This window comes from Neopsephotus bourkii, unplaced genomic scaffold (assembly GCF_033783945.1).
Source record: "Neopsephotus bourkii isolate Nb327-2 ecotype Australia unplaced genomic scaffold, CSIRO-AGI_Nbou_v1 NB_405, whole genome shotgun sequence".
Lineage (NCBI taxonomy): Eukaryota > Metazoa > Chordata > Aves > Psittaciformes > Psittacidae > Neopsephotus > Neopsephotus bourkii.
Window position 1 is genome coordinate 213,813 of NW_026900909.1, and position 12,410 is coordinate 226,222.

Consider the following 12,410-nt stretch of genomic DNA (forward strand, 5'->3'; position numbering starts at 1 on the left):
ACATGCTTCTTTTCACCTTCAGTCACATGATAGGTCTATCAGAAATTATTTTCAAGATTATTGCTCCTATAACAGTAGACTACTGAAAAATCCTATGGTATCATGATACTGTTGGATACACCACCCTTCTATGCTAGAGATGTTTTGAAAGAAGTTCTTTCTCTGACACAGATCAAACTGATCTTTTGCCAAGCTAGCCCGCAATGTCAGTGACCTTCACCTCTTTTAAAGAAACTGCCCTATGTGTATTTGACATCACATTAGTATACATCAACAGCTTTTGGGAAATCAAAATTATTAATTATTTCTTACCTACACCCGAAAAGACATGTTCTTCATTTTCTTTAGAAGGAACCATGGAGTCTAGGAAAGGCTAGAAACAGAAAACTCGAGCTATAACTTTGAAGACATTTGTGCTTAGTTGTAAGCTGTGCTATAGGCTTTCAGTATTCAGTTCAAACACTATCAAACAGCAGTCACTTCCTTTTATCCATTTTAATAAATGCAACAAATACAGCATGCTACTCCCAGACTCTAACCCCATAGGCTCAAACTCTAAACATAACTGAAGAGGACAACAAACAATAAGACAGTTCCCATGCAAACTCCAGTTTTCAGTCTGTTCTCTTAAAAAGTTTAACAGTGCCCTGACTAGCCAATATACAGTGTTTTGGAGGAAAGAGCAATGTATTTCTAAGATGCCTCCCTAATGACAGAGTTGTTCACACCTGTAGATATATCCTAGCTCAGTTCATTCTTTATAGTCAATTATGGCCGTTCTGAAGATCAAGAGACAGTCAGTATGGTACCAGAACCTCTTCCCCTCAGCAAGACTTGTAAACTGCAACACTCTGCCCCAACACACGTTTTCAACATGGATTCCAAAATGCATGTGTACTGCAGAGATATAATTCTGAGATTATATAATTACAACAGTAACAATCCCAAACAAAAGGTCAAACTTCTGCACAGCTGGCAATTATAAAAAATAAAGTCATCACTTCTGTAATAATGACCTAACAAAAGTGGTTGTCCAACAACATTCCACTAAATTCAGATATTATTAATATCAATAGACACTAGCTATTATTACTAGCTACTATCACTACTATTATTACTAGTAGCTAGTAGGTATTATTACTACTGCCACCTATCACCTTGTCCTGGGTTCAGCAGTAGCAGTCATTTTTCTCCTTAGTAGCTGGTGCAGTGCTGTGGTTTTGACTTTCAGCCTGGGAACAGCACTGATGACACCGATGGTTTTAGTTGTTGCTCAGTAGTGTTTGCTCTGAGCATGCACTTCCTGAGTCTCATGCTCTGCCAGGGAGGAGGGGAAGCCGGGAGGAAGCAGAGACAGGACACCTGACCCAAACTAGCCAAAGGGGTATTCCACACCACAGCACGTCATGCCCATTATGTAAACTGGGGGCAGTTACCCAGAAGGCCCAGATCACTGCTCAGGTCGGGTTGGGTATCGGTTGGCAGGTGGTGAGCAGTTGTATTCTCTTCCCTTGTTATTTCCCTTATCATATTATTATTGGTGGCAGCAGCAGTGATTTGTGTTATACCTAAGTTACTGGACTGTTCTTTTCTCAGCCTGTGGGAATTACACTCTTTCCATTCTCCTTCCCATCCCTCCAGGAGCGGGGTGAGGGGAAAAGGAAGAAGGGTGTGGTGGGGAGTGAGCTAGTGGCTGCATGGTTCTGAGTTACCATCTGGACTTAAACCAGGACACACCTTTATCAGATTTGACAGATTTTTTGCCAGATGTTTCTCACAAAATGAATCATCATGTTAGCTTCACACCCACTTGAGCTAGTTACCTACCTCCTGCTTTGAAAGGTGATAAAACAAAACACTGAGACAAAGGTTTTCTGGTTTTGTAAGCAGATACATATAAATAAAAGGCAGAATAGAAGACTAGAGATCAAATACAACTGACTAACCATTAATTAGACTTCTCACAATATTGGTCCCCTCCAAAAGCTGTTAGGTACCTCCATGTAAATGACAGTGGGAACTGACATATGTTTTACATCAGGCATTTTTTCCAGTTAAGACGAGTTAAAGACTCATAGTTACCCACAAGGTCTCTCTCGGAGACTAACTCCTCAGATGTAATGAATCATGCTATCTTAAGGATGACGCTTGGTCGAAACAGGTTGTGCTCCCCCCAGACTGGCAGCTGAACCACCAAGTGCACTAAGGTTCACCATAAACGCAAGAGCTGTCTGGTCCAAAAGCATAGCTTGGTTCTCCAACCCAGCTTTCCAGCCCACAACCAGATAACAGGTTCTTTCAAATAATAATCATCTGCACATGTAACTGTTCCCACAGGATAGGAACAGGCAGGAAATGTTGTCTGGTAGGCATTAGTTACCTTATATATTTGTTAGCTCTGAGAGGTGCTCAGATAGCCAAGCAGAGGTTGCTGCTTCTCAGCTTAAACAAAGTTTAATATAAAGAGAAACCCATACCTTTGTATCATCCTGGGACAATTCACCAGATGCCAAGTTCACAGGACCTGTAAAAGCAAAGATTCTTGCCTTTAGTAACAAGCAACGTCAATTTGGGTCTGCTTTGGTTGTTGCTGCTGGTCACTTTCATTTTTCAAACAGATGGGGGACACAAGGGGCAGGCAAGTCAGACCAATGGATATGGGCAGCCCATGTATCTCCCCACAGCAGCATTCTCACGGGCAATGTGAAAGCTGGATGCACGACAGTGCTATGTTATTGTTACACTTACGTACAGGGTAGGCAAGCACCACGATTTCTCAGCCAGCTGCTGATTAACCCCCACAGACTCAGAAAATCAACAATTTGCCATTCCTCACACCAACTCTGCAGAGCAGCTGTGCTCTGCTTTTCTTCTGCAAGGCTTTCATGTGTGTTTTTTTTCTAATGGCTCCTATCCCATGCCCGTTGGGAAGGCCACAGCACATGCAAAACAAGGAACACACTTTGCAAGTTTTGCCCAAACACAGCCTCAAGGACTGTTGAGAAAGAGCAAACAGGAGTTATCTGGCTATAGGAATGCAAATAACACCAGCATCACTCAGGCTTCCAGAAGCCTTATTCTTTAGTGAACATATTTTAAATAATAATAATTATATAGCCAGAGTTATGCTGGTAAATATGTTTTATTTTATATTGAATCTCCCAACTCAAGCTTCACATGTTCCAACATACATGAATCCCCCTCTGTCCTCAAGCTCCAGCAAATAGTTGAACTAAGTATGGTTCAGCAGGCAGTATAGGGTGGTCTGGGGTATTCTCTCGAGATATGTGGGGGTTTGGGACCTCTGTCCTTTCTTGGCATTGCACAGCGCCTATACCTGAGTTTAGAAAAAGGAGCCGCATCAATATATCTTTGGAAAAACAATTCAAAGATATCTGCCTATTAACGAGATCACACAATCTTCAGCAACAGCTCAGCAACCCTACCTAACCTGCAGGTCTCTGAGAGACCAAGTTCTGAGATGCTATTATGGGCCCACTGCAACCAGTATGCCTGATGTCCCTCACCCCAGCAGTGCCACTTCATGCTGGCAGGAGTCAGGACTGAGTCCTTGTCGATTAGAATATTGATCATTAATTTTTAATTAATCCACCTTCTTTAATTAACCTTCTGCAGTAGTCACATGTATACCATGTATACCTTGCATTGTAACAATCACAGAACACAAATTCACTAGTGCCATCAAACAAAGCATTCCAGGCACTGCTTTTCAGCTATAAGGAACAGACTATTTCTTCTATAACTGTAACTGCAGAAAATTTCTTTAAAAACTTCAATAGGAAAAAAAATTCAGTATTGCCATATCACTGGCATTATCATTATTATTATTGTGTTACTGTTATTGTTGTTAGTATTATTATTCAGTCTCACAATACTCAGAAATAAAAAGCTGTTTGCTCAATACCTAAGAGTATTCAGTCAACTCATGGGCATGGAATTTCAAGGTCAGAAAACAGAAAAAAGCAGACTACTGAATTAGCCAAAACAACATCTATTTCACCTTTTGTTCTGGATCCCTACTGCATAATGTATCACTCCATGTATTTGAATTTAATTAAGTTGGTATGGGAGATTCACTGCTAAGCTAGTAGCATCATCTTACACTGACCCACTGCTTTCGTATGATTGCATTTCACATGAAACAACATATTGCTATAGCAACCTCCAGTACATAATAGCCCAGGGCTTCTGATAGCACTGTGTTTTAAAAGTTCATTTATCTTGACTTTAGGCCCACTCAGAAGTGAGCAGTTACTACTTCTTGGAATAGCAGCAGTTTTAAAATCTGAGGGGGATCCTTTCATGACATGAATGAGCCAAATTAATGTCCTAAACTTAGCAGTCATTTTATAAAGGAATTCACTGAATGCAACTGAGATGTAGTAAAAAGTATTCTATCAATCATTTTATATCATTTCTGCTTCTGGCAGCAATGATTTTAACTCAGTCTTGAAAATGCTGGCAAATGGAGAGTGTAAGACAGGCTACCGGTCACCAGTAGCAATTATTCATGATTTTTCAGTATCTGGATTTGGTGGTGGTTAGTGAAAAAAGGTAAAAAATAATAAATTGAAAAAAAGTCTCATTTATAGAAACACGGTAACCAATAACAATATCAAAACCCAAGAAGATTAAAAGCGTTGCTGCTCATCAGCATACAAACAGTAGTTATAGGCTCCTCATGTCTACAAGTACCTAACACAGAGTGCAAAGCGTGCAAGCATGATTACTACAACGTGTTTGTATATAGCTCCTGCATACTGACAAAACATGGCATATTTTGCTTCTTGCTGCTGAACTACAGGTGTTTTTTTTTAAACAGTCACAAAATAACTCTGATGCATAAAGGCACAGAAGTGTATAACTTCCATTGAAAACAGAAATAGGTAGGTATGCCTATGCCAATATCTATGTCAAGTATCTTTGGTGTACAGGGGGGACAAGAAACTTTACAATCAGAATCCAAAATGAAACTAGATGTCCTGAAGTGGTGATTCTCCCTCTGGACAACCAATATCCACTGATGTTCATTACCTGCTTGTGCCAAATCAGCCACAATTAAAACTGCTTTTAGTGAAAAACACCAAAGTAATTATCACCTAGAAGTTGTATTGCCCAAGCTACTGCCATATACAGTGCTAGCAATCCAGGCCATTCACTTTCTATCCCTGAGGAGCAGCACAAAGATCATGCTGGGCAGATGAATACCCAGAGTCAATGCACACTGCATCAGCAAAGTAATTCACAAACCTTGTATGGTAAATTGCCACTTACAGTAACAGATGCATAGTTTGCAACTACTGACAACTGCTTATAATTTCTCTATAAATTTCCCTTATAATAGCAGAATGCTGCTGGAAACACTGGGTATAAAACTCCCTTTTCCAGAACTAAAAAAGGCAGCCTACACATTTAAACCAAGAGCTACATGACGCCTATGTCCCTATTTTATCTGTTCATGTAAAAGTTTCTACCAGATGGCACCTGGAACTGCAGTCCTATTCCTTCCCCTCAGTCTGGCCCTGGTCCTGTCAGCAGTTTATGCAGGTGCTCACAGTTCTGCTGCCCTCAGTAGGGCTGGCTCTAGCATCTCCACGGAGCCAGACTGAACCTCTCATGGAGCTCACGGCTTCCAGCTTGTTGCTTTATCCAAATAAACAGCACTAGCCACACAAGCAAACAGCCAACTGATGAATGAAAACCTTTAATTAATTTCTAACAATCATACATAAATGCCCAAAGTGTCATACTTCTGACGGTTTTTTTGTGGTTTTCTTTTTAGCTGTAAGACATGCTTGTATGTCCAATGCATATCAGCATATATTTTGGTAATGAAAGCGCATTCTCATCACCAAGCACACTCCCACAATACTTACAGAGGTAAAATGTTCACTAAAATATCGAATGTCTAATGGGACCTTTTCCACATTAAGAATTCTGGACTGGATCCCAAAAACTATTCATACCAAATGTTATTTTGCTCCTACCTTTATCAACTTGTTTGGCTTTACTGGATTTTGCAAGTTGGGAGTGTTCATTCAGTTAAACACTGCCCTCTCCTGGAAATTTCTGACATTTTTCTGTCTCAAGTCGAGGCATTATTAGTCACTATAAATGACATATTATTTTGTGCACATTTTAGTCTGACATGGAAAAAGATACACTCTGTAGGGAGTATCACAATTTACACAACTCTTAGTGTAATTCAATGTTGTCTACTTACAGCTTTCTAGTGTTATGAAACATGTTCTTCCTGAATAAATAAATAGCATCTGAATTTGTGCCAACTTTCTAAAGCTTTTAAAGTCTGCAAATTATGGAATAGAAATTATATTATGGAATTAAAATTATGGAATACAAAACTGTACCTTCTACATGGCTTGTTGTAGAGCAGGCAATTTTTGGACCTTCCATCATCTCAACTTGGTTTGAATTAATACTCTATTAAAAAAAAAAAAAAGACAGTAACTGTATTTGATGTATGTTACTTTTATCTGAAAACTCAAAAACAGTAGCAAAAACAGGCAAACAAATGTGTTATAAGCAATACTAAAATGACTGAGAGAGATTCCACAGAGTATTTTACTGGTTACTCTCCAAAGGAAACCAGTAGCAATTCCTCAAAAGGGAAACTGGTAAAATATTTTTAATTGCAGAAGAGAAATTACCTCCTGGTTACAATACACAAGGAAGCCAAAGGATCAGATTTAGCATTTACAATGCATTGTTTATAACCTCCTTCTTTATGAGAACAGCAGCACAGCAGCTTTGCATAACAGCTCTGTTGAGAAGTCTGGTTAACCTTGAGAGCATCTCTATAAAGCAAGAAATTTTGATGGGTGGGCAATACAAAGAACCTAAACCAGGACTAAACACTAACTACGTGGTAAACCCAACCAGAATGCAGGAGCTGCTCCCTCCCTGCATCCGTGGCCCCTGGCTGGGCTGATCCACTCACTCAGATAAACATACTGACTCCTGCTCAAGAGGAAGAGGGGGCTAAGATCTAATGCCTTATTTTACCACCTTCAAAGAATATAAGCAAAGGGTGTGGAGAAGAGAATGTCTCCTTTTGACTAGTTTCATCTATAACTCTGCTTGCTTTTAGTTTTTCCCTCTAGTCAGGTTGCTGTGTATTTGCCATCTATCAGAGCAACAAATGGAAAAGAGGCATGGTAATCTGAGTATGAAAGTGAGGGATGATTCTAGGCAGAATATTGCAGCCAAAATGATTTGAAAGCAGTCAAGCAAGCTATAAAACCCACCTCAGTGGGGATAATTACATTTTTCGCTGCTCCTCTGTTCGTGTGTCAGACAGCTTCCTACTCTTATACCTGCCAGGCAGAAATAAATCAACCCCTTCCAGGGCAACTACTACATCTGCCCACCACCAGGTAACAAAATTACTTACACTATCATAAGTTACCTTGATCATTTTGGATTATTATCATGGTTTGGCCTTTTTTTCTGATACCCTGACACTATTTCACATGTCCATAGGTCCCAGATTTCTTTTCCTCTCACAGACCACCTCTCCCCTTCACTGCCTGTGCTGTCTCCAGCAATAGAGACAGTCAAATGGATCACCTCCACACACTGCTTAGGGCTTTGCTAGAGGTGCACGATGAACCATGCAACCTCACTGATGGGTGCTGCTACCACTACTGCGATTTCTGTCCCAAGGAGGTTCCACAGAGCTCAAGCAATTCCATGCTCTTCTTCATCATCTCCAAAAATCTCTCCTCTGTATTGCCTAGCACAGCCACAAAACCTGTCGGTATACACTTTTTAAACTGCAGAGCCCCTGCAGGTCTCCAGTGAGAGCATGGCTTCTGTATGGTTAACTAGCTTACTGACAAGTTGTTTAATGTTTCCATTACTTATCAGACTTGTAAGGATCGGTTAAGGGACTAAGAACCCACAGAGCGGTGACTAAAAAACATATTTGAGAAAGATTTGGATTTTTTTGCATGAATAAATGCAAAAATAGTTTGTGCTGATCCCTAGGTCATGCACTGACGTGTACAAATACAATGCTGCATGCCACCATAACTGAGACAAGCCCCTTCTCTTTTAGTCCATGTCTGATGTAAGCCTAAAATAGCAATGTGGTCATTTGTGCAGTCTCAAGATACAATAAACTAGACGTACAGTCTTAGTCTGCTGCTGAATACTTCACTACAGCAATAAATTCTACCTCTATTTTAAAAAGACTATGTATCATGAAATTTCTAATACTATCTTATGCTTGGGATCCAAGTAAGGGCTGCAAGTCCAAGAAAAAAAACAACTTTACCTTACGCTTTGCACATAATACATAGTCTAAACATGACACTTCGCTCATCCCCCCAGTCTAAACATGACACTTTGATCATCCCCCCACATATATCATCGCTTCAGGATGATCTCTGATGTATGGGAAATGAACTAAACCGCATGATCTTCCCCAATTATTCTGGCTTATTTCTGCTTTATTAAAAATAGTGCAATATTAACAGTGGGCAGGTCCCCACAATCAAGGATCTAGACTGCTGCAAGTACAGGAATAAGCAAAAGGGAAACCCACAAGTAAAAGGTATTAGCTTTTTCCTGAAAACACCAAGAAAATAATTTTGCAGCCTTTAAACAGTCTTTGAGAGCCCTGCAAACATCTACCACACCACACTTTCTCTTGCTATTTCAAAGACTGAAAAAAGAACAAGGATTTGTTGAGTGCAAGAAAGAGTCAATGATACAAATAACAATGCATTCTTTATTACTGTCTTGGTTTTGCTATTGAGTTTAGTATTGTTTCTCTGGAAGAGCTACACACAAACAGTAGGTATACAGAAGAACTTCTTTGTATTTGAACAAATCAAAATCCTGGCAGTGTAGATACACAAGATTATACATAAGGTCTATACAATACATCACACCTTAAGTTTTTGTGTTAAAGATAACACGTGGATCACACTGTAACCTAGAAAAAAAAAAAAAAACAACCACAAAAACATACAGAATGCAATAAAGACAACCCAAGGAAAGTCAGCATCCAAGTATGAAAGCATAACTTAAGCATGGAAGTAAAAGATTTTAAGACCAGGAGAAAAAAAAAAAAAAAAGCCTATTTTTAGTGTGGGTTTATTTCACTAATTTTATATAGTCATGTATTATCAATCTAAAACCATAAGTGAGCACCTGCACTGTTATTAAAGCTCATGTGATTTCAAGCGTTTTCCTCTTTACTTCACAGAAATTGAGAGGCATCCTGAAGAATACCACGGCAGTGCTCTAGATAACTTACAGTAGAGTAAGTCCTACTAAGCCATAAGTAAACTCTATAGCAAAAGCCTGCACTCTGTATTTCTGCTGTAAATGATACAGTGGGGTTGGCTCTTGATAAAGGCTTCCAGGCATTACACTACTAAACAAAAGAACAGAAATTATATATTTCAAAGTACCAACGTGAATACAATGGCAATGCAATTAAAGACAGATTGCAGGAAAGGTTCACTGTAGAGTCCACACTGATTCACAAACAAGCTGGGAGGTAAAGGAGGCTTTGATAAAGCGCTCAACATCTCTTATCCTCCAACTTCACACACAGTGTGCTACACTTACGCAAAGTAGAAGCCCACAACAGTAATCCTGTGATTAAGCTGGCCAGTGACAGAGGCAGCTTAAACTGATACTACTCAAGAAAAACAAATCCTGCCTAAAGAGTCTATAGTTGGAAATTACTGAATAAAATCTCTGGACAATCCCCTGAGCTACACAGGTATTTACCTGGTAAAGAAGAGGTCTGTCCCAGAAGTATTTTCTGAAGAGCTTAATGTCCGACTCCAGCAAGTGCTGTGTTGTGTGGCTAAATGTGAGTGTCAGAGCTCCTGATGAATGAATAAACTGCACGCAAGCACCCTCACTGATCTCCACTCTTGAAATGTCAAGCGAGTGACTGCCCTGGAAACTGGAACAACATACAATTTAAACCAAAGCAGATGCTCTGTGCACAGGTAAAATGAAAGCACAGCCACAGGAAGGTTCTGGCTCGCCTTTGACACAGCCCAACAGGATCTCAATGTACCCGCTGCAAAAAATAGAGACAGAAAATCTGAAACATCCACCAAAAACACAGCTGGGCAAACAATACTTACCAGTTACTCTATTCAGGCCTAAGAACACACAGCTCCTTCTAACCATCAGCAGGAAATAATTGTCAGCACTAGATGGTTACTTATTAGTAAAATAAGCCACAAAAGCAAGCCTTGACAACATCTATTTCTCCTAAATTAGCAATAGTACCTTTTCCTGTTAACCTTGCCATATATAGCAGTAGGACACAACTGGCAGCTAGCAGGTTTTTTATCCCACAACTGTGAAGAACAGAAAGTATCTCAAGCCAGCACAGCACTGTCTGGATGTTACAGAGAAATGAGACATTCATTAGGATAACATACAAGAACATAATGTACTGTACCAGTGTTCAAGGGTTTTTTTTTCAAACTGAAGTACAGGTTAAGTCTCACATAAAGTATAAGCTGCATGGAGCCAGAACCAAAAGAGCCACGTACCAAATAAATATGTAACCCAATTCTTGTATATTTCTATTTGCAAATAAAAGCCAACAGTGAGAAGGGGCAACTGATGCTGAACATTTCACCCCCCAAGACACATATACACACATACACCCCACGCAGCTCCTCAGGTCGCTATATAGAAAACTCCAGCCAACTTAAATGTTCCAGAAATGACTTCAAGTCATTTATCAGTGTGGCAGCTCTCTGGCAAAATAGGCATAGCTGCAGCACTGGCTTTGCTGCAGCCTATCCATCCGTATGGATAAGATATCCATCCATCCCTTATCCATCCATACCTGAACTTTACACAGGTCACAAAGTATGCTGAATTTCTGTGAAAGTCAGGCCCTGTGGTTATGTTTACATATATTTATAAAAAAAAATATTTGTCCATATGTGTTTTAATGTGTGTCCTTACTTTTTGGTAATGTGTCAGGATTCAGCTGCAACAGTGCTGGGAAAGGTACCTGATGGGGCAGCTGCTCCTCTGTCATATAACTGACTATTAATCGACTTGCAAATGTAATGAAGGATGCAAAACATAAACTTCCTTCAATTGCAAATAGTTTACCACTTAAAATGGTAATAAAGGCAAAAAGCAACAGAAACCAACACAAAATAATCAATTCTCAATAACACCAGTACTCCTCAACACCGCTTAACTGATAGGAGTTTTTCAGAGGATGCAGCAAACTGTTGTACTCACTTTGTGAAGACCTTTACAAGTTCAGAGTGTCCATTTTGTAAAGCCAAATCTAATGGTGTTGCTCCATCATCATTAGGTAATGCTAATGCTGATGACCCTCCAGGCTGGGCTGCTAAGAACTGGGAAAGCTTCACCAAGCCCAATTTCATCACAAGGTGGAGAAGAGTTTCTTTATGTTTAGGCTCTGAGAAAACACAATAAACAAACAAAATAATGTATAACAAGCTCCAGCATTTTCTTGGCTAGGAAGCATCAAAAAAACCTTGTTATCCTCTGCAGAAATATCACAACTCAGGCTCAGACCTACTAAAGTACTTTGGCAGAATACAACTTTCAATGAAATCAACAGAGTTAAATTCCACCTATGGAGCTAAACTACGATATCCAAATGCCTTATAATTTCATCAAAGAATCACAGAATCATAGAATAGTTTGTGTTGGAAGGAGCCTTAAAGATCTCCTAGTTCAAATATACCTCAGACAGGGACACCTTCTACTCAACCAGGTTTCTCAAAGCCCTATCCAACCTGGCCTTGAACACTTCCAGGGATGGGACAGTCAAAACTTGTCTGGGCAACCTGTTCCTGCATCTCACCACCCTCATAGTGAAGAATTTCCTCCTAATATGTAATCTAAATCTACCCCCTTTCTGTTTCAAGTCATTACTCTATGTCATATACTTACATGCCCTTGTAAAAAGCCCCTCTCCAGATGTCCTGTAGGGCCCCTTTAGGTGCTGGAAAGTCTGCTCTAAAATCTCCCCTGAGCTTTCTCTTCTCCAGGCTGAACAAGCCCAACTCTCTCAACCTGTCTTCATAGGAGAGGTGCTCCATCCCTCTGATCTGGGATGGAGCTATCCTGGGTTCTGGGATGTCTGGGGCATCCCAGCTGTCCTGGGTTTAGCAGTAGCAGTCATTTTTCTCCTTCTTAGTAGCTGGTGCAGCTCTGTGTTTCAACTTCCAGCCTGGGAACAGAGCTGGTAACACTGATGTTTTGATCTGACCAAGGACTTTCTGAACCTCATGCTCTGCCAGGGAGGAGGGGAAGCCAGGAGGAAGCAGAGACAGGACACTTGACCCAAGCTAGCCAAAGAGGTATTCCATACCACAGCACATCATGCCCAGGAT